The sequence below is a fragment of the Coenobita brevimanus genome, chromosome 114, assembly GCF_032717465.1.
Source record: "Coenobita brevimanus isolate Jiangsu-jjx chromosome 114, ASM3271746v2, whole genome shotgun sequence".
In the NCBI taxonomy this organism is placed as follows: Eukaryota; Metazoa; Arthropoda; class Malacostraca; order Decapoda; family Coenobitidae; genus Coenobita; species Coenobita brevimanus.
Window position 1 is genome coordinate 7,748,136 of NC_137067.1, and position 21,045 is coordinate 7,769,180.

Genomic DNA, 21,045 nt, shown 5'->3' on the forward strand with positions numbered 1-21,045 from the left:
CCCAAATTCCTTCCCTTGCTGCACTAAGGGCTCCTTTCCCTTGGAGCTAGGTATAACTTGAGACGCTGAAGCACTCGTACTAGGAGTTTCTGTAACGATTTCCTCCCCAGGCTCATCACATGATTCACCCGAAGGATCAAAGTCACTATCCATCATTATCATAGATAATTCTGTCAGTTCACGTTCCACTGCCGAGTCACTAAGTCCTTTACTGCTTCCCACACAAGTTTTTCTGGGGGTAGAGATCACAGGGCCCTTTGCAATGGGCTCAGAAGCAGCGGAAATGGCGGGGCGCGAGTGCGACATGGTTTCACCTCAGAGGATGACAAGGAACTGATTCCCGTGGCGTATATGGGCAGTCAAGGGTTGACAAGGTCAATAGGGTGACAGCTGCTAATATACATGCGATGAAATGACTGGTAGGAAATCTCAACAATACATAAAAAAATAGGTAGTTCCAGGTGAATGTAAATATCACTTAGGCTTCTCCCTTCCTTTCATATATACTGTATATTTTCATTACGAGAATAGATTATACGGCATATTTCAAGGGGAAATAACCAGGGGAAAGTAGCGAACGAGTGCACATGAGGTGTTGTCAGGTGATAATTAGCCAATTCCAGGTGTATGGCACTATCACTTACCATATTTCTTTTTTGTATATACAGTATTATTTTGTATAAGAAAAGGGCATAGGGCTTATTTCAATGGATGAAATCAGTGGAAAATTCCGGGGAAGATTTGCTTGGCGCAGTGCGGCCAGGCAGGCGAGAGGAGAGGGTAATGAAGGGGAGGTAGGGAGGGGAGTCCAGAACGGGGAAAAATGGCTAAATTGTCAACAATGGATGGGAGTACAGATGAGATTAGGAGTGTTGACTAGTGTTGGACATTGACAGTACTGATAAATGATACAAGCCACCACTTGTAAGCCCGGGAGAATTCAAAATAACACAGAATCACAAAAGTGACGCCCTGCGGTATGATCCATTGTGCCCGAGCGTCACAAAAGTGACTCCCCGCGGTTAAGGGGTTAAGTATGTAGCTACAACAGTGATGCAGTGTTTCCAAATTTCTTATTGGAATGAAATTTGACAGGATCCTTTGTTACTTTTTATAGATTAGCATATGAAGTGGGCATATTTAAATTGTTGGTTTTTAAAAATGGTCTCAGTATTGTATGCAATACTGCGCATAGCTTATATTTTACGGAATGTGAAGTGATTTATTTGCTGAGCGCTGTTTTACTGACATGTTTCATATTTTAATGGATGTCCCTTGTATGGTGATATATTAATATTTGCTTTATGGTTGCATTTAACTTCGCCATGGCATGGTCATGTGACGATTGTGCCATGATTAACGAACGCCCTTCACACACGATACTGTTTTAGTGCAAGTTTTATGCAGTGCACATATAATTAGTTTGGATGCTGTGAAGTAGGTTATAATCATTGGGGGATCTGGGGACAGAGCCCCCCAGCTAGGCTTCCAATGCTAATTGGGTGCTAACTGGGGGGGGGGGGTCTGGGGATGCAGAGCCCCCCAGTTAGGGGACATGCTTATCTAGATACATATCCACCAAAATGTATGGTAATTAAATTGTGTAGATTTGAGTGTTTGTTTAAAGATATCAGTTTGAGTGCAGTGGGAAAACTGAAGCTCATTAAAGGAGTATATGATGTACTGTATGAATGACAAGGTGGATTCAGGAAGGTTAGGGGATTTGTTCATCTGGTATTTACAGTAAAATACCTGACAGAATGTTCTGGAGGAGGATGAAATGTTGTCTTTGGTTAAATGGGGTGCTAGAGACTGGATCAGAGTGTGTCACTGATAAAAACAGGTGGTTCTGCTGTCTGCTTATATAAATGTAAAACTCCCTCCTAATCCCCCAGAAGGAGGCTGGTGGAGTGCAAGAAGAGGGCAATCAGCAGTCCTCTGGATTGATGTTCAGATTTGCCTGGGACCACAACAACATGGATCTGGAGAAAGCATCCTATGGAGTACTCAGCAGGCATTGTGGAAGATACCAGGAGTTTATGGGAATGGAGGGTAAATTATTGAAATCTTCCCAGAATATGTATGTTTGAGCAAAAATACTTGTTAAAGTAGGTAATGTGTTGAGACTCGGTTTGATTTTAGGAATGAAACATTGGTGTGTCATGCCGCCATGGCTATTTTACTCTCAGTTTGATGGCGTAGTTTTTATTTTTGCTAACATCAAATGAATTATTTACCCAAGGATATACTTTTTCTGAATGGAAATGCTTGATGTAGTCTTCATTTTCCTCTTTACTAGTAGGATGATATCCAAAACTGAATAGCTAAAGCCAAATCCTTATTCTCCCCATCCCAGGTAGGATGCTCTTTTAAGCTACTTAAAGTCATCAGGTGATTGCAAGAATAAATGAAGAAACATGACATGGAATTGAAAGGGTAAACACAGCATGGCCTGCTGAAAAAGTTGGTAATGATGTGTCTTGTTATGATGTACAGGAAGTACAGTATCAGTGTCGATAGACACTGTACGTAGGAATGGCCCTGAAGTGCCCATAAGCCTTAACAATATAATCATTTGTATCTCTCAAATATGGAGGTATCTTTTTTTTTTTTAAGTACCTAACCTTAATCCTTATGCTTTTCTGTACATAAAACATCACCTAAAGTAGGTAGACCATTCATTAATAAAGGTAGAAACTCGACAAAAATCTTGATTTCTCCATATTCTTTTTTCTTCATCATCATTATCATCATCTTGTTTGTCTTTTTCTTTCTTACATTCCACAAAGTCTAAAATTGCAAAACTGATCTCACGTTTTTTTTTCTTCTTTGAAGGGTTTACTTTCCACTGGGTGTGAAGCGTGGTATACAATATATTGCCTGAAAAAGATCATAAAGTCAGAAATAGATCACTCTTTACGGTTTGTATCTTATTTAGACAAAAATTTTTAGAAGGGTGAAGGGTTGAAAAGGGTGAAATTTTTCAGTTTTTGGAACAATCAGTCAAAATTCAAGCTCATAGGACACAGTTAAACCTTTGGCATTTTAACACAGAAAGTTGTGTTTCACTGTGGATTAAACCCGGTGGAGCTATTTAGGGTCATCCATGGAATAAGTTAATCAATTTTGAAACCAATAGGACACAGGTCTTTGGGCAAGGTCAACTTAACCCTGCATTAGTCCCCTGACATGTTGGAACACAGTTAGTACCCTGGGGTGTTGGAACACCCCACCCCCCAAACTTCATGTATTACTGCTAATTTTTCTAATATATTCATATGGCTTCTTGAATATACTCCTATAGTTACTCATGAAACAGGTTAATTTCATTGTAGCTGATATTTTAGAAAATATGTGTAAAAGAATTGGTCGACCAAACAAAATCAGAATTTGGTTCTAACATTTAGTAGATAGAGGTATACAGTATTATATATATGATATGATTTTTATTCCCTCAGAATCATCATAGACAATATACAAACTCATAAATTAGTTTCATTTTCAGATTCTATACTAAAATCATAGCTAGAGAAATATGTCAGTGTTGGTTAGTACATTGGGGTGACTACACACCTCAAAGGACAAAAATGTGTCTATTCTTCACACGACCAGGGGCAGGAGTGTGAAACTCTCAGTGGTCCCTCCCCTCACATATTCAGGAAGGTACTGGAGAGGAGAGGAATGTCAGTGTTGCCAACTCAAAATTGTGAGCATACAATTTTTGGGGGGTGTTCAAACACCCCAGGGTACTAATGTAGGGTTAAACACTTTTGACACAGTTTGAAGCAGACTTATTGGAGGGGTTCTTGGTTGTGCAAGGATGAAGTATATCAGGTTTGAGATCATGAGATGAATCGGTGAAAGGTTAAGGCCACAGAGCTAGTCAAAAGTTTAGTTATAGTCCCATTGCAAGGCATGGATGTTGTGCTCTTTCAGTGCTGTTTCTTGGCAATATCTCTAGAAAATTATATCTACTCAAGAGAGACGTTTTGAACTGGAATGAGTTAATCGGATTCTTCATTAATATTTTTGCTATTACAATGCTCCTAAGTTGAAAAATTTACAAATCCTTCAGAGGTTTCTTACATAGGGGCATATAAAAAAAAACTAAAACAAGTATTAAAAAATTTCATAAAACGCACACAGGTGTAGGGATGACCACCCCAGGAGGAGGGTATAGGGAGGTAACCCCCACCCCACCAGGAGACAATGGGGAGGTACTTCCACGTTCTGAGTGGAAGGGACATATATCCCCCGTGACCCGACGCCCCTCTTCCACGCAGCCGGACCACCAGGCAGTATTCAGTGTGAGTGCATTGCACTCTGACGGAGCAAGCACTTGCCAGAATTGGGGTGGGATATGCAGTAGACAAGTCCCAAGTAGGCCGTCAGATGTAGAGTCCATTGGACCTGCCTCTAAAAGAGGAAGAGACTCCACCGGAGCTCCAGTACCTACTACACCCCATGGGAGCAACGGCACAGTAGCATCCACCAGATCTACTGTAGGAGGAGTGACCACCAGTTCTCCTTCTGCCACCCACCTCCGGGAGCCAGCGTGTTGGAACATATTCCAGACGACCTTTGTTAGTGCTTCCCAGGAGGGCGGCAGGCCGTGTGGTAGTATCCACCGGATCTACCACGGGGGTAGACCACTGGTCATCCCCCACCTGCGCCATCCCCCGACGGCAGGAGGGCAGTGTTCACCAGACCTGCGGCATCTGCCAGGAGGCCTTACGTGACTTTCCCTCCAATCGTCCCCCAGACAAGCGGTCTCCTGAAGGAGTGTCCACCAGATCTCCTTCGACCACTCCCCCGGGCGGGAGACTGGGCAGTGTCCACTGGATCTGCTTGGCTGAAGGGGCGTCCTCCGGACCGTCTTCCCACACCCCAGCATGGAGTTGGGGCAGGGACTGTCAGGCCCGTCAGGCAGGGGAGTAGACCACCGGTCATTCCTGCTCCGTGGCTCCGGAGGCTCCCTACAAGGGCAACGCTGCTTGCTTAGCCCACCTATCCTGTGGTCAAGTGAGGCACCCCTCTCGCCTTTCCTCCTGTATGGAGAGTGGAGACTGCTCCCCCACAGGTACCCTGCTCTTTACCCCACAGGTACCCTGCCAGAGAGCATCTGGGATGGGACCACCCCGAGACCAGGTATCCTGTTGCTGCAGTACCGCCCTCATTGACCACAGTCTCTGACGGACTCCCTCAGGGTGAGCAGCCATAGACCACCCCTGACGGCCCCCTCCTCCAGGCGAGACCACAGCCCCAGGTGCCAGTGAGCCGCCCCGACACCGACAGCAGCTGCCGCACTTCCCCCAGTACAGGCTGCTGCAGTCATCCCCTGACGGCCTCCTCCTCCAGGCAAGGCCGCAGCCACAGGGAGGCAACGAGTGCCCCACAGCCGACCCTCGGCCCAGACCAGGTCAGGTCCGCCCCCAAGACGCCCACCACGATAAAGGGCAGGCGCTGTACTGAGCGTTTCCTAGTCCCGTTTGGCCCTAGCCCTGAGGGCCACCATTCTTCCAGGGCCCCCACCAGGAAAGGGCTGCCCACCACTCCGCCCTTCAGCTTCTCCCGGACCCCAGGTGACACCAACAGAGACTCCTACCAGGAGCACTCCCCTGACGGCCCTCCACCCACTCCCAGCCGCCATCTATGGCTGCCAGTATAGCTGCCCCAGGTTGCACCCCTCATGCCACTCACTGTCCAGCTGTACCCATGAGTTATAGTACTACAAACTGTGTATGTACACCCTCTCCCCATATCGGAAGTGCCACGCCCCTGCGTGTGCCCTCTACTTGCGTGCCCCCCCTCCTCCCTGTTGTGTCAGTGTAAGCCCCTGTGGAAGTGCCCCCCACCATTGCCCTAAGTAATGCTCCCCCTCTCCTCTTCCTCCCCCAAATGACACCCCGACCCCAGTGTATTCTAGCCTGTGATTCAGAGGGAAAGACTGTCTGACCCCATCCCCGACATATGCTGGATATTATATCCAGGTACAGTGGACTCATTCCCAGCTGTCAAACGTGTGTTCCCCTCCCCATGCAATACACGGCCGACCCAGCCCCATATCCCCCACCTAGTGTATAAGTATTGTGTTATAATATTCCGTGCTTATGGATATATCCTGTTCATGTCACACGAGTGCATTATGAATGATATACCATTGCGTTCATGTCAAGCGTTTGTGCTCATACCGAGATATACTGTGCCTAAGGTAGGTTATATTGTGCCCATACCCCTACGTGTGTTCTAATGGAATATGTCTAGTGTACTGTATGTGTAGAACATGTATTGTATCATGGTGTATGTTTAGCGTACGTGTGATTCATATTATATTCTGTTGTCTAGTGTACTTATATTGTGTAGGATTGTCCATGTACTGTAGTGTGTATTGTTGTGCTTTGCTCATTTGTTAATATACTTGTAAACTTGGTCAGTTTGTGTTTGACCCCCACCTCCTTGTCTGCATACTCTAGCCTGGTCAAGAATAAAGAACCCAAGGCCCGCACCATATCTGGACCTGAGGAGTCGGGCACAGAATATGCTGCATAACACTTTCCCATGAGGAAAAGATGAAAACTAAGCATAAAATATAGTACAGTAATGATACAGTACAGTAATACAGCGCAGGTTGACTACCGTTTACTAGCCAGTTGATATGCCTCAACGCCAGATATTGCATAGAACCACTGGATAAGTATCGTTTCAGTGCTGGATGTTGCATAATTTTGCCAGATATTGCTTAAATAGACCTGAGCCAGCAGTGCTTGATGTTGGTTTGGGCCGGATATTGTGATGACGGGTAATTGAGAGTTCATTGAATTTACCAAAAGTGGGAGTGGAATGCATACATAGATACAGGCAGAACTGAGAATAGGTGACTAACTACATAGGTTACATAACAAAGAAGACAGCTTGGCGCCACACGTCTGCAGGCATGTTTACATAAACACGTCGTTATTTTGCTCACCAGGAGCTACAGGCACCAAGAATAATTATTTCATAAAAGTGAAAGTGACATGCATAGATGATTATGAGCTGAAACGAAAGCAGGAAACTATGTAAATTACTTAACCCGCAGGTTTTTCACCACTGAACCCCCCAATCCCAGCAGATTTTTTTTTTTTTTTTTTTTTTGGCTAAAACCTCTGCTTTTTATGAGAAACATCAAAAAATTCACAGAGAAAGTGCTCAGTTGAGTTTAGAAATACGATACAGGTAACAGTACCCCCACCTTGGTACTGTGTTGTCTCATGCTAGGCTCAAGAGAAAACGTTCTCTTGGGAGGGGTAGCTATTCCAAACCACTCATTATATGTAAATATTTATTTATTTGGTACGAATTTATATGTAGTACAAGAGTATATTGGTTTTCACACAATAATATAGGCAATATAAGCATTGTTCATTCACCAAAAATACCAACATATGGCACCCTCCTTTACGACATTACTGCCTCATCACTTCTGCTTGTTTCTTCCTCAGGCTTCTTTCTTCCTTTGTCCTCCACCTCGGGAATCACTTTTGCCTTGAATTTCGTCATTGGAGAGACCATGGTGCGACATGTCTATATTGGCCAGGTCACTACTAACAGGTAAGTTGCCGAGCAAATGGCGTGTGGGGAGGAGGGGGTTCAGGTGGGGCCAGTCATTATCCCCACCAGGCGTTGGGTAGAGGAAGGTCTCCCACATATGCCTACAAAAAATCACCCATGAAACTTTAAAAATGTGCAAATGACAGACCTTACAATTGCAAAACGTATGGATACATCGTCAGGTGTCACTGTGACAAAACGTGACAACGTATCCATACGTCATTGGGATGCCTCGGGTTAAAAGGGGATATGGAAAAAAAAAAAAATTTTTTACATTTTTGGGCCTGCAGTCTGGGCCATGGCCTAATTTGGCCCTAAAGTTAATCAGGTAATCAGAAGGTCATAGCCCATCATCCCTGTAATTTTAGTCAAAATCGCACCAAAAGTTTGTGTGTAAATTTGTTAACAGACAGACAAACAAAGCTAAACCGAGTGAAAACAATACCCATCCCCGAGCCCCTCTGGGGAGGAGATGGGTAACAATCATCCAAGTAAAATATTATAGAGGAAAAAATGAAATGCACAACATTACAAAATATCACTGCTCACATCAGTAGGCTACCTGACAACACTGTCTAATAACTAGAAATGGAAGAACTATCCAGAATTTTCCACTACCACCTTCCTAGCACACCTCCTCCCTAGTCCTTTTGTTGTTCCGACAAAACTACACAGTATTTACAATATAATCCTTAATCTTAACAAAACATTTCATTATACACAAAATAGTCATTGAACCTATCAGGTCTTCTATGCCGCTTCTGACAACGTCCCTGCTCGCCTACACGGTCCACTCCTCCGGGAATGGCCTGGTTGTCTTCCTGATCCACTTTTTCCGTAGGGAAACTCTCACCATCATCTTGTGCTTCAGCTCCTTGGTCCTCCTCAACATCATCAGCTGCAGGTGTGCACGATTTCTCAAAGACGTCCCAGCTGTACTGTCTTAGCCCATGGTGCTGCCAAAGATGATTCACATGTTATGCAGCGTATTCTGTGCCCAACTTCTTGGGTTCTGATATGGTGCGGGCCTTGGGTTCTTTATTCTTGACTGGGCTAGAGTATACACACAAGGGAAGGGGCTCAAACACAGGGTGACCAGATATGCACGTATATTACCATCCAAACAGAGTACAGCAGTCTACACACAACTACATGGACAATCCTACATAAAATACAAGTACACTATATGACAGTACAATATAAAACACACTTATACTATATATCACGATATAATACACACAGGTGGCCTGAACACAGTATGACACATGATACTATAATAGCTCAGCACAAGACACACAAGGACATGAACGCAATATAACCTATGACACAGTATATCACAATACAACACACACACGTGGTATGAACGCAATACAACGTCAGACACAGTATATCACAATACGATGCACGTACGAGGTATGAGCGCAATTTAACACAAGGTACTGTATATCACATTACAATTTACCCATGTGGTACAAACAATATAATACTAAACACTAGACTGGAACATAGAGTCAGGTCAGGTATGAATTGCACGAGGAGGGGAACAACACACTCGGCAGCCCAGGAGTGATTTTCTACACCGCAGTATATTACAATGGTACGTTACAGGGATGGATGTGGATTTCCGGGTGGATATTTCAATGCATTGGGCCACTGTATATCACCACTCGTAAGGCCTAGAGGGCTCAGTGCACCCATGAGGGGTCAGGATACTGCACAGGGGAATGTGGGTGTCACTCATGGGGTAAGAGGGAGGGTCACACATCAGGGAGGGGGGTGCACAAGGGTATACGCTCGGGAGGATCATGGTGGGGAGGATCTGGTACAAGTAAAAGACACACACACACGGGCACGGCACTCTAGGCAAGGGGGAGGGACAGACACACACGAGCTATAACACTGTAACTCACGGTGTAGGCTGGTAGTCAGTGGGCGCGAGGGGCACATCTAGGGCTACAGCACAGGCAGCTGCAGGTGGCGGCCTGGTGTGGGAGGAGGGCCGTCTGGGGTGTGTTCTTGGTGTGAGTCTCGTACGGCGTGGACTGGGGTCCAGGTCAAGCTGAAGGGCAGAGCAATGGGCGGCCCTTTCCTGGTGGGGGCCCTGGGAGTGTGGTGGCCCTCTGGGCTGGGGCCGAACAGGGCTAGGAGGCGCTCAGCATGGCACCTGCCCTCGGTGGAGTTGGGAGTCCTGGTGGTGGGCCTGGGCTGGTACAGGCCCTGGGCCAGCTGCGGGGTGCCCTTCACTGTCCTGGGGCCGCAGTCTCACCTGGAGGAGGAGGCCGTTAGGGGTAGACTGCAGCAGCTTGCCTTGGGAGAGTCCGTCAGCTGCTGGGGATGCCTGGGGCTGGGCTGCATAGACAGGATGCCTGGCCTCGGGGTGGTCTCATCCCAGGTACTCTCTGATGGGGATCCTGGGGGGGGGGGAGCAGTCTCTACTTTCTGTGAAGGAGGGGAGGTGGGAGGGGCATCTCACTTGGCCACAGGAGGGGCAGGCTGAGTAAGAGATGGCGCCCTTGTAGGGAGTCTCCAGAGTCATGGAGGAGGAACGATCGGTGGTCTGTTCCTCAGCCTGGTGGGCCTGACGGTCCCTGCCGGAACTCCACACTGGGGTGGAGGAAGGAGGTCCGGAGGACTCTCCTTCTGCCGGGCAGGTCTGGAGGACACTGTCCAGTCTCCCTCCTGGGGTGGTGGTCGAGGGAGATCCAGTGGATACTCCCTCTGGCCGGCAGATCTGAGGGACACTGCCGGGGGACCACTCGTCCCAGGGACGACTGGAGGAGAAGTCCTGTAGGGCCTTCTGGCTCCTGCAGCAGGTCCAGTGGACTCTGCCACCCTACTGCCGTCAGGGGATAATGCAGCTGAGGGACGACCAGTGGTCTCTCCCCATGTGGCAGATCCGGTGGATACCACCATGGGGCCCGGCACCCTTCTGAGGAGCACAGGCAAAGGTCATCGAGGTGATGGTCCAACATGCCTGCTCCAAGAGGTGAGTGGCAGAAGGAGGAGGAGATCCGGTGGACGCTCCTTCTACAGTAGATCTGGTGGATACTGCTGTGCCGCTGCTCCCCTGGGGTGAAGTAGGAATGTGAGTGCTGGACACAGCTCTCCCTCTAGTGAAGGCAGGTCCGGTGGACTCTGTGTCCGAGGGCCTACTTGAGATTTTCCTAGGGCAAGTCCCACCCCGATTCTGGCGAGTGCACTATCCATCAGAGGGTAACACACTCAATCTGAGTACTACCTGGTGGTGCATAAGGTCATGGGGGAGATGAGTTGGTGCAGCGCGGGATTGTGTGAGACATCTGTAAGCCTCACTATGGCCTCCTCTTGGGGTGGTGGTGTCAGGGTCGCTCCATCTGGTGGGTATTTCACTACCTTTGGGCGAGAGTTTCTGCCTCTCCGAATCCAATACGTTATGTCTGACAGGCAGTTCATCACAGTGTAGGGTCCTTCTCAAACCTTGTTGCTTCTAACATGTCCTGCCCCAATAACCATTGCAATATCATTACACTTTTGTCACCAGCTGCAATGCTTCCATTGCGAATTCCATTTAATTTAGTAGGACTTATGGCCCTTGCAGGTTATATTTGGCCAGTGTCATACCCCGCAGAGGTTACTGAGTTACTTACGGCATCCTCGGGAGGGATTGTGGTCCTTCTGAAATCTTGTGGCTTCTAACAAGTCCTGCCTCAATAACTGAGTCATATTGTCATTGCAGGCTCCAACTCTTGGACTGGGAACTCCGTTTAGTTAAGGAGGACATTATGGCCCTTGTAGACTATATTTAGCCAGTGTCATATCCTGCAGTGTTACTGAGTTTCCTATGGCCTCCTCGGGAGGTCTTATCGTCCTTCTGGAACCTTGTGACTGCTGTCAGGTCCTGCCTCAATGACCGAGACATATCATTACATCTTTGTTATCATAAGCTGCCACGTTTGATTGGGAATTCCATATAGCTGAGGACGACTTACGGCTCTTTCAGGCTATATTTAGCCAGTTTCGTACCCTGCAGGGCTACGGAGTTACTTTCGGCCTCTTCAGGAGATCTTTTAGTCCTTCCGAAACCTTATGGTTGCTGACAGGTCCTGCCTCAATAACCAAGTCATATCGTTACATCTTTGTTGTGACAAGCTGCAATGCTTGGATTGGGAATTCCATTTAGCTGAGGTGGACTTAGGGCCCTTGTAGGCTATATTTAGCCAATGGCAGGAGGCGCAAGATTTCAGACGGCTCATAAGACCACCCCAAAAGGCTGTAAGTAACTCTGTAACCTTGTAGAGTATGCCACTAGCTAAGTACAGCCCACAAGGGCCGTAAGTCCTCTTTAACTAAATGGAGTTCCAATCCAAGCATTGAAGCTGGCAATGACGATATGACTCGGTTATTGAGGCAGGACATGGTAGAAGGCACAATGTTTCAGAAGGACCATTAGTCCTCCCGAGTAGGCCGTAAGTAATTCATTATCCCTGCAGATATGACACCAGTTAAATATAGCCAGCAAGGGTGGTAAGTCCTCCTCATCTAAATGCAGCTCCCAATCCAAGTGTTACAGCTTCAAAAACAAAGGTGTAACAAAATGACTCACTTTTTGTGGCAGAACCTGTTAGAAGCCGCAAGGTTTCATAAGGACCATAAGACTTTCCAAGTGGGCCATCAGTATGGTATGACTGACTAAACATAGCCTGCATGGGCCATGAGTCCTTCTCAACTAAATAAACGTCGGAGCTATCAACGATGATATCACTCGGTTATTGAGGTGGGACATGTTAGAAGCAGCAAAGTTTCAGAAGGACCATAAGTCCTCACGAGGAGGTCGTAACTCATCATCCCTGCAGGATATGACACTGGCTACATGTAGCCTCCAAGGACCGTAAGTTCTCCTCAACTTAATGAAGTTCCCTATCCAAGCGTTGCAACATGTGACAACAAAGCTGTAGCAATATGACTCAGTTATTGAGACTGGACCTTTCAGCAGCTGCAAGGTTTCAGAAGGATCATAAGACCTCCTGAGGAGGCCGTAAGTATCTCAGTAACCCTACAGGGCATGAAACTGCCTAAATATAGCCTGCAAGCATCGCAAGTCCTCTTCAACTAAACGGAGTTCCTAACCCAAGTGTTGGAGCTGGCGAAGACGATATAACTCGGTTACTGGGGCAGGACATGTTACAAGCCAGAAGGTTTCAGAAAGACCAAAAGCTCTGTCAAGGAGGCCGTAAATAATAAATTATCCCTGCAGGGAATGACACTGGCAAAACATAGTTTGCAAGGGCCGTAAGTCCTCCTCCTTAACTAAAAGGAATTCCCAATCCAAGCATTGTAGCTTGTGACAACAAGGGTGTAACGATACGACTCGATTATGGAGACAGGACCTGTTAGAAGCTGCATTACTTCAAATGGTTCATAAGACCTCCCGAGGAGGCCATAAGTAACTCATTATCCCTTTAGGGTATAACACTGGCTAAATATAGCATGCAAGGGCCGTAAGTAAACCTCAACTAAACATAGTTGCTAGTTCAAGCATTGGGGTTGGCAACGATAATATGACCCGGTTATTGAGACAGAACATATTAGAAGCCGGAAGTTTTTAGGACAGTCAACCCTCCCAAGGAGGGCGTTAGTAATACATTATCCCTGCAAGACATGCTAAATATAGCCCGCAAGGGCTGTAAGTCCTCCTGAACTAAATGAAATTCACAATACAGTGTGGCAGCTTGTGACAACAACGGTGTCACGACATGATTCGGTTATTGAAGCAGGATCTGTCAAAACTGGCAAGGCTTCAGAAGGACCATAAGACATCACGAGAGGAAAGTGAGTAACTCATCATCCCTGCAGGGTATGACACTGAGTAAATGTAGCCTGCAAGGGCTGTAAGTCCTCATCCACTACATGGATTTCCCTATCCGAGTGTTGCAGCATGTGACAACAAAACTGTAAAACTATGACTCAGTTATTGAGCCTGGACCTGTCAGCAGCTGCAAAGTTTCATACAGATCATAAGACCTCCCAGGGAGGACGTAACTAACTCAGTAACGCTGAAGGGTATGCCATTGGCTAAATATAGCCTACAAGGGCCGTAAGTCCTCCTCAACTAAATGGAGTTCTCAGTCCAAGCATTGGAGCTGGCAACTACGATATGACTCGGTTATTGAGGCAGGACATGTTAGAAGCCACAAGGTTTCAGAAGGACCATTAGCCAGGCAGGACCTGTTAGAGGATCCAAGGTTTCAGAAGGACCATAAGACCTCCTGAGGAGGCCGTAAGTAACTCATTATCCCTGCAGGGCATGACACTGGCTAAATATAGCCTGCATGGGCCGTAAGTCCTCCTCAACTAAACGGAATTCCCAGTCCAAGCCTCAGAGCTGGCAACGACGATATAACTTGGTTACTGAGGCAGGACATGTTAGAAGCCACAGGGTTTCAGAAGGACCATAAGACCTCCCGAGGAGGCTGTAAATAACAAATTATCCCTGCAGAGTTTGACACTTGCTAAACGTAGCCTGCAAGAGCCGTCAGTCCTCCTCCTCAATTAAATGGAATTCGCAATTCAAGTTTTGCGGCTTATGACAACAAAGGAATAACGAAATGACCTGGTTATTGAGGCACAACCTGTCAGAAGCCGAAAGGTTTCAGAAGGACCATAAGACCTCCTGACAAGGCAGTAAGTATAACTCATTATCCCTGTAGAGTATGACACTGGCAAAACACTGCATGCAGGGGCCGTAAGTAAACCTCAACTAAATGGAGATCCCAGTCCAAGCATTGGAGCTGGCAACGACGATATGACTCGATTATTGAGGCAGAACCTGTTAGAAGCCACAAGGTTTCACAAGGACCATAACCCCTCCTGTCGTGGATTTCGGGTTTAAATATTCCCGCCCACGACAGCACATTTTTGTAAATAGTTCTCTCCTTGCCACCAGCTAGTACAGACGTGCCTTAAGCATTCTCCAAGGATTATCCATCTCTCTCTGCATTTATTACCGTCAACACCACAGCTAAGTACTCAGGATATTTATTAGGCCTAGCATATTTATACTGAGTACTGATCAAAACGCCATATTCACATACCGTTTATTATAATGGTGAGTTGTTGTTTTGCTTTATGTTAGTTTACAATTAAAACCCCCTACAGTGATAATAACTAACATAAAATTGGTGCCGTGACCAGGATTATATCTAGTGATAGAGAACAGGGGGTTGCGGGTGTGAGACCAGAGCATTGTTTGTGATGTGTCGGCAAACAACCATATGTTGCGTGGGGCACCAGGGAAGGCTGCGCGTGGTTGGGGGGGTGTCGGGGTAGGGTTTGAACCCTCCCCAGTAGATTATCCGTCCCCTTTGAAGAAAGTAGCCTTCTTTGGGCATTCCTATGTCCAGAGATTCCCACTAGGTTGTCCGGTGCAGTATCCAGACGATGCTCCAGCCTTTTATGTCCGCAAATTTGGCGTGCCTGGTGCTAAGGTCAGCACAATTAGAGATAGTAAGGAATACCAGGACCTCCTAACATACAAGCCAGACTTAACAATTCTGATCGTCGGGGGGAACGACTTATCCCTAGATGCGGACTTGAATCAGTTGGCCCTCGATATAGAAGCCCTGGCTAGGGAAACTGAGGATGAAACAGGGGGCCACTGCCTCATTGTCGGCATCGAGAAAAGGCCGAACCCCCGAGATATGACCAATGAAGAATACATCCGGGCCAGAAACGGAGTGAACCAGCGCCTGAAGAGAACTTTTCCTTTCGCAAAGGGTCGGTTTATCTTCATGGGGATGAATGAATCTGATCTGTCATGGGATGGGGTACACTTGTATACGCCAGGCAACAAAAGGGTGTTCGATGGCCTTCTGAGAAGAGCGTGTTGCTTTCTTGGGCAGTAAGCTCCTTGTGAGGGGGTTTAAGGTTTGATCTCCTGGACTGCCTAACATACTACTCTCACAGGGGCTTTACAAAATTGTCAGAATTTTAATATAGAAATTTGGCTTTGTTTTAATTCATTTTATTTATTTGGATTCGCCCAAGAAAGAGTACATTCAACTTGAAATTCTGCATTGTTGTCATCTGCTTTCACTTAATTGCTATAATTAAAATGGATAAGATAAAATCATTAAAGAGGCTTAGAGCTGCCAAAAAGGGAGCAGTCACAAAACTGACCACTAACTTGACATAATTTATAGAACATGCCGCAACCGTTCACGACATCAAATGTATGAAGGTAACGGTTAAGAAAATCCTCGCTGAGATCGAGTCTTACAATCAGGAGTTGTATGAATTATATCCTGATGAAGACCTAGAAGAAGAAGTGGTCAGTGATACGGAATTTGTTAATAAGGTCAAGAGACACTTGATAGAATTAGAGAGTGCTCTAGAATTACCCGCCAAGGACTCGGTAGTACAAGAACGGGCAGAGAGTTGGAAAGCAATGGGAATTAAATTACCGTCTCAGAAATTGCCAGTATTTGAAGGTGATCCCATTCAGTGGCTGGGTTTTTGGGAGCTGTTTGACTGCAGTGTGCACTCCCGAACAGATCTGACAGACATCCAGAAATTTACATATCTTAAGGGACAATTAAGTGGTGAAGCACTCCGAATTATTAGTGGATTCAGTTTGGTAGCAGCTAGTTATGAATCAGCAGTCACAGTTTTAAAGAATACCTACGGTCAAGAAGATCGCATAAAAGGCTGCTCACATTGCTAAATTATGTAATTTACCTCCTCCACCTCATGAAGTGAATGAACTAAAGGACTTTTCTGCATCATTTGAATGTGCGTTAGAATCACTGTGACTGTGAGTGAAATTTGTGCTGTTTTACTCCATAATAAACTCCTTGGTGCACTTTCGGAAGTCATCAAACGTGAACTTAAAGAGAAGTGGTTGGAAGTAGATGATTATGTTCTTGTGTTAAAGACAGAGGTATGTAACATCGAAAGTAGACAGAATCTCTTAGATCATTTCGGTGCGATCGCTACGGCAGCATATGCAGTGATGCAAGTGATACTCGCTGAACCTATGCAGAGGAATGGATGTAAATTGTGTTTTAAACCAGGACATTTTTGGGCTAAGTGTACAAGGTATAAAGTAAAAGGGGCAAAATTAAAGAGAGCAAGGCAATTGAAGCTGTGTGTCGGGTGTTTGTCGGCAGATCATGGTAGTCAGGGTTGTACAAATCCCAAAGTAAGGCCATGTCGATATTGCCAGCAGAAACACTACAACTATTTGTGTCCAACTGCTCGTTCTGAACCCCATGAACAAACAGTAACCCAAGAACCAACAGTGACAATGGCTGTGGCTTCGAGTCGCAATGCAGTGTTGTTGCCAGCGATTCAGATCCCATTGGTTACTCAAACGGGCCAGCAGAGCAATTTTTTTTTTTTTTTTTTTGGGATATTCGTCCCAGTTGAACTGGGACACGGGCAAACAGAGAGCCCGTCACAGTTGCACATATAGTGCTCATTCAGAGATTAACGTGGTGGAGGATAGTCCCTAACCATGTTGAGTAACATATTAAAGGGTGCCCTGGCAACAATGCCAGCGGCATCCCTAAATTCATCACCCGATCGGGCCTGGCCACCATCGGGGCAAGACCTTAGCCGAGATGTAGCGGGGCAGTGAAGGAGGTAATGTATGAGGGGCACATCAGACCTGGCCAAGCAATGAGGGCATGGATCAGGCTCCGTACCAGAGATCTGTTTGAAGCAGGGGAACCCAAGGCGCAGTCTCCGTATTCTCACCACTAAAAAATTGGGCAGGGCCTTAGGAGGCAGGAGGGGAGAGTATGCTGTAGCAGTGGCATACCAGTCTGCAGAGCTAGAGCCCCCCGAGATGCAGAGTTGGTGTTCCTCCCGGGACAGCCTGCCTATGGTTGCCTTTAGTGCTCCAAGAATGTTTGAGGGGCTGGGGCGGAGGGGGAATGCTATCTCTGGATGAGTGCAGGCAGCGCGTGCCGCGTCATCAGCTCTTTCATTGCCAGTAATCCCGACATGACCTGGGAGCCAGTGAAGTATGATAGTGGCTCCCCTTTGGACAAGAAGAGTTGCAACCGTGTAAATTGCTGTTAGGAGGAACACATTATCCTGGAGGGAGAAAGAGCGTAGTCGTTGAAGGGAGGAAAGACAGTCTGTATGGATAACGACACGTCTATAATGGTGGTGATGAGCATGGCGCAATGCACCCAAAATGGCTGCAAGCTCTGTTTGGAAGGCAGACACTCCTGGGGAGAGGCGCCATGATTCAACCAAATTCCCCACAACAAAAGCAGATCCAGCAGAGCCATCAGGAGAAACAGAGCCGTCAGTAAAGTAGGTGGCCGAACCCGGGGAGTCTAATGCAGCCACCCGACTAAGACCATCCTGACGCATCATGGCGGGAATGGAAGAGCGAGGTTTGGCCTCTGATGGACTGATGATATGGAAAGGGAGTGGGGTCCAAGGTGGAGGATCTTCAAAGCCAGGGAAAGAAGAATCAGGGTCTTGGCACAGGCTTGGAGCAGCTCCCAAATTGTGAATGGTGGCAGCTGTGGTTCGGGCCCAGTCACGTTGAGGGAGCGCCTCAGGTGGATGGCCCAAAAGTCGTTTGAGCAGGGTTGAGACAGGTAGATCAGGCCGGCGCTGCACCAGTTGGAGTGTGATTGTTGCTGCGCGTAGCGCAATTCGGTGCGTCAGTGATGGCAGTCCACTCTCCAAACGTAAATTCACTATACGGGTCCAAGGTGGAGCTCCGAGCATGATACGTAGAGCATTGTTCTGTAGAACTTCCAAGGACTTGGAGATGGGTGGGGAGAGACCAGTCATACAGATTGCTCCGTAGTCCACCAGGGATCGTATAGAGTGAATGTAGAACGTGCGGAGGACAGAAAAAGATGCCCCCAAGCTCTTTTTTGAAAGGTACCGGAGAGCAGCGAGGCGGGTGGAAGCACGTTCCCGTAGGTATCTTACGTGGCTTGCAAAGGTTAGGCCCTGGTCAAACCAGACCCCCAGATACTGGTGTGAAGTTGCAACAGTGAGCTGGTGACCCCCGAGAAGCAATGGAAAGTCTGGAGGGCGGAGGCCAAATGGCAGACACTTTGTTTTTTCCAGATTGATTTTTAAACCAAGCTCGTTGCATTTGGCGTGGAGTCGAGACATGGCATAGTGCGCCTGGGAGAAGCAATCTCGGCGTGTGAAGACCAGGGCCAAATCATCTGCATAGCAGAGGAGAGAGGTGCCTGGCCCATAATCAACGGTTAAGAGCCCCTCCATTAAGATGTTAAAGAGGAGAGGGCTCAAAACACTTCCCTGGGGGGTGCCGTTAGGGTGAGGATGAAAAGGGGAGAGGTGCCCCTGAAAGCGAACCCCTGCAGTGCGTTCGCTAAAAAAGTCCCGGACCCAGGATATGAGTCTGCCCCCTACTCCCCTGGCCGCAAGAGCCGCCAAGATAACAGTGGAGTTTGCCAGTTCGAAGGCCTTCTCGAGGTCGAGGAAGATGGCCATCCCCCGTCCGCCCCTCAGCTCCCCAAGGAATGATGCAAGGCAGTGGGTGGCACTCCTGCCTGGATGATAGGCATAAATCCTTGGGTGCAGCGGTCCCAGCCGCCAAGCAAGACGAGCCCGCACAACCCTCTCAGCTGTCTTAGCAATGCAACTGAGCAGGGAGATGGGGCGCATGGCAGTGGGATCGCGAGGCTTCGGAATCGGGTGGATGACAGCCATCTTCCACGACCTCGGTAGATGCCCCTCAGACCACGAGAGGTTGAGCAGATCAAGAAGCCGATCTTTCCCACAATCTCCAGCATGTGATAACAGAGAGTAGGTTAGCCCGTCGAGTCCCGGAGCAGTGTCTCCTCTGTGCTGCAGCGCTTTATGCAGTTCCCCCCTGGTGAAGAGAACATCGGCAGGGTCGGGCTTTTCGCAGGCAGTTTGAATTGCTGCAAGACGAGAGGTAGACAACTGCTCCTGCTTGTCTCTGACGGACTGTGGAAGATTGTGGGAAGCAGAGCGATCCGCGAAGTGTTGAGCGAGACGGCTGGCCTCAGCGGCCGGGTCAGGGTGAGAGGGAGGACGGGGGGGACGTGGGTCAGAGATCGACCGGATTCTCCTCCACATCTCCCTGAGAGTGGAGTGAGAGTCTAAGGTCCTACACCATCTGATCCACGCCTCCTCCTTCAGCCGGCGTTTTTCTGTCACGACGTGTTGCGTGACAGCAGCAAGGTGTCGGCGGTGCAGAGATGTGCGGCGCCGCCGGAATTGCTTTCGCGCTGCGTTGAGTCTGTGGTTGAGTTCCCTGACCCTGTCGCAGTAGATCCAGCCGTCTCGGTAACGCCTCTCGGAACGCGGCTGCTGCGGGATGGATATGGAGGCAGCCTGTGCAAAAGCACTGGCAACTTGATCCGCTCTACCCTCGAGGTCCAGGACGGGAGGGGCGGCCTCAAAAGAGGTGGATAAGGCCCTGGCAAAGGCAGCCCAGTCAGCTTTGCTGAGGTCCCATCTCGTTGGGGGAGGTGGGGGCGGGGGAGGGTGTGAGTGGTAGCCTGATCTGTATGGCGAAGTGATCACTGGCTAGGCGTGGGTGGAGCGACCATTGCGCCGGGCCAGCAAGTGGGGAGGAGGTGAATGACAGATCCAGGCGTCCTCCCCGAATGTGGGTGGGTTCTTGGATGTTGTTTATTAAGGAGACACCTTCCATCTCCTCGAGAACGAGAGAGATGTGCCGTCCTGCCTCATTGGATGGAAGGGGCGATGCAAGAATGTCGTGATGGGCATTAAAGTCGCCCCCGATAAGGACAGAACGGGAGGAAGCGTGGGAGAACACCTCCCCAACATCAAGAGCGCCCCCCTGGCTTCTGTAGACATTGTACACAGTTAGTGAGGAGGATGCGAGGTGTAGCACAACACCTTGCACCTCTACACCTGGTCCACAAAAGGGCAGGGGGTCACAAACAGTGTGAGGGACGTGATCTCGGACGAGAATGGCACATCCTCGTGTGACTCCACGTTCATAGGGGAGGAGATGGGAGGTGTATCCAGGTAGCCGAAAGGGGGAACTGTCTGGGAGTAAGGTCTCCTGCAGGAGGAAGACGTGGGGCTGATCCCTGGCGACTGCCTCCTGCAGGAGGGGGAGCTTATGTCTGATCCCCAAACAGTTCCACTGTATATTCGGATGTCTGCAGGGTTTGCTTGCAGGTCATGGGGGGCAGGGGGCTGTCGCCCGAGAGGGAAGCCGGGGCCTCGACCACGACCACCGTGTCGACTGCCACCGGTGCCGGCGCATCTTCTGATGGGGGGGGTGGGAGACGAGGGTTCTGAGCCCTCTTGGATGCAGTAGCGGTGTGTCGAGGCCGTCCCCTCCGTCTCGGGCGTGCCGCCCTGCGCAGTGGGGGGTTGGTGGTCTCTGGAGGGGGTGCAGGCTGAGGTGTGCCGCTTCGCTTCTTGTCGGCGGCCTCCTTGATGATTCCGTCTATTGCGGCTGAGATATGGTGT

General features: G+C 48.2%; 1 protein-coding gene across 1 annotated transcript in view; it reads left to right on the forward strand.

Moving 5' to 3' along the window:
* Positions 1 to 2,553, forward strand: part of LOC145418401 (acid ceramidase-like) — a 219,021-nt gene extending 216,468 nt beyond the window's left edge. The window contains exon 12 of the mRNA XM_080286805.1: positions 1,896 to 2,553. The gene's annotated coding sequence lies outside the window, so the exon portion shown is untranslated. The remainder of the gene's footprint in view (positions 1 to 1,895) is intronic.
* The last annotated feature ends 18,492 nt before the right edge of the window (positions 2,554 to 21,045 follow it).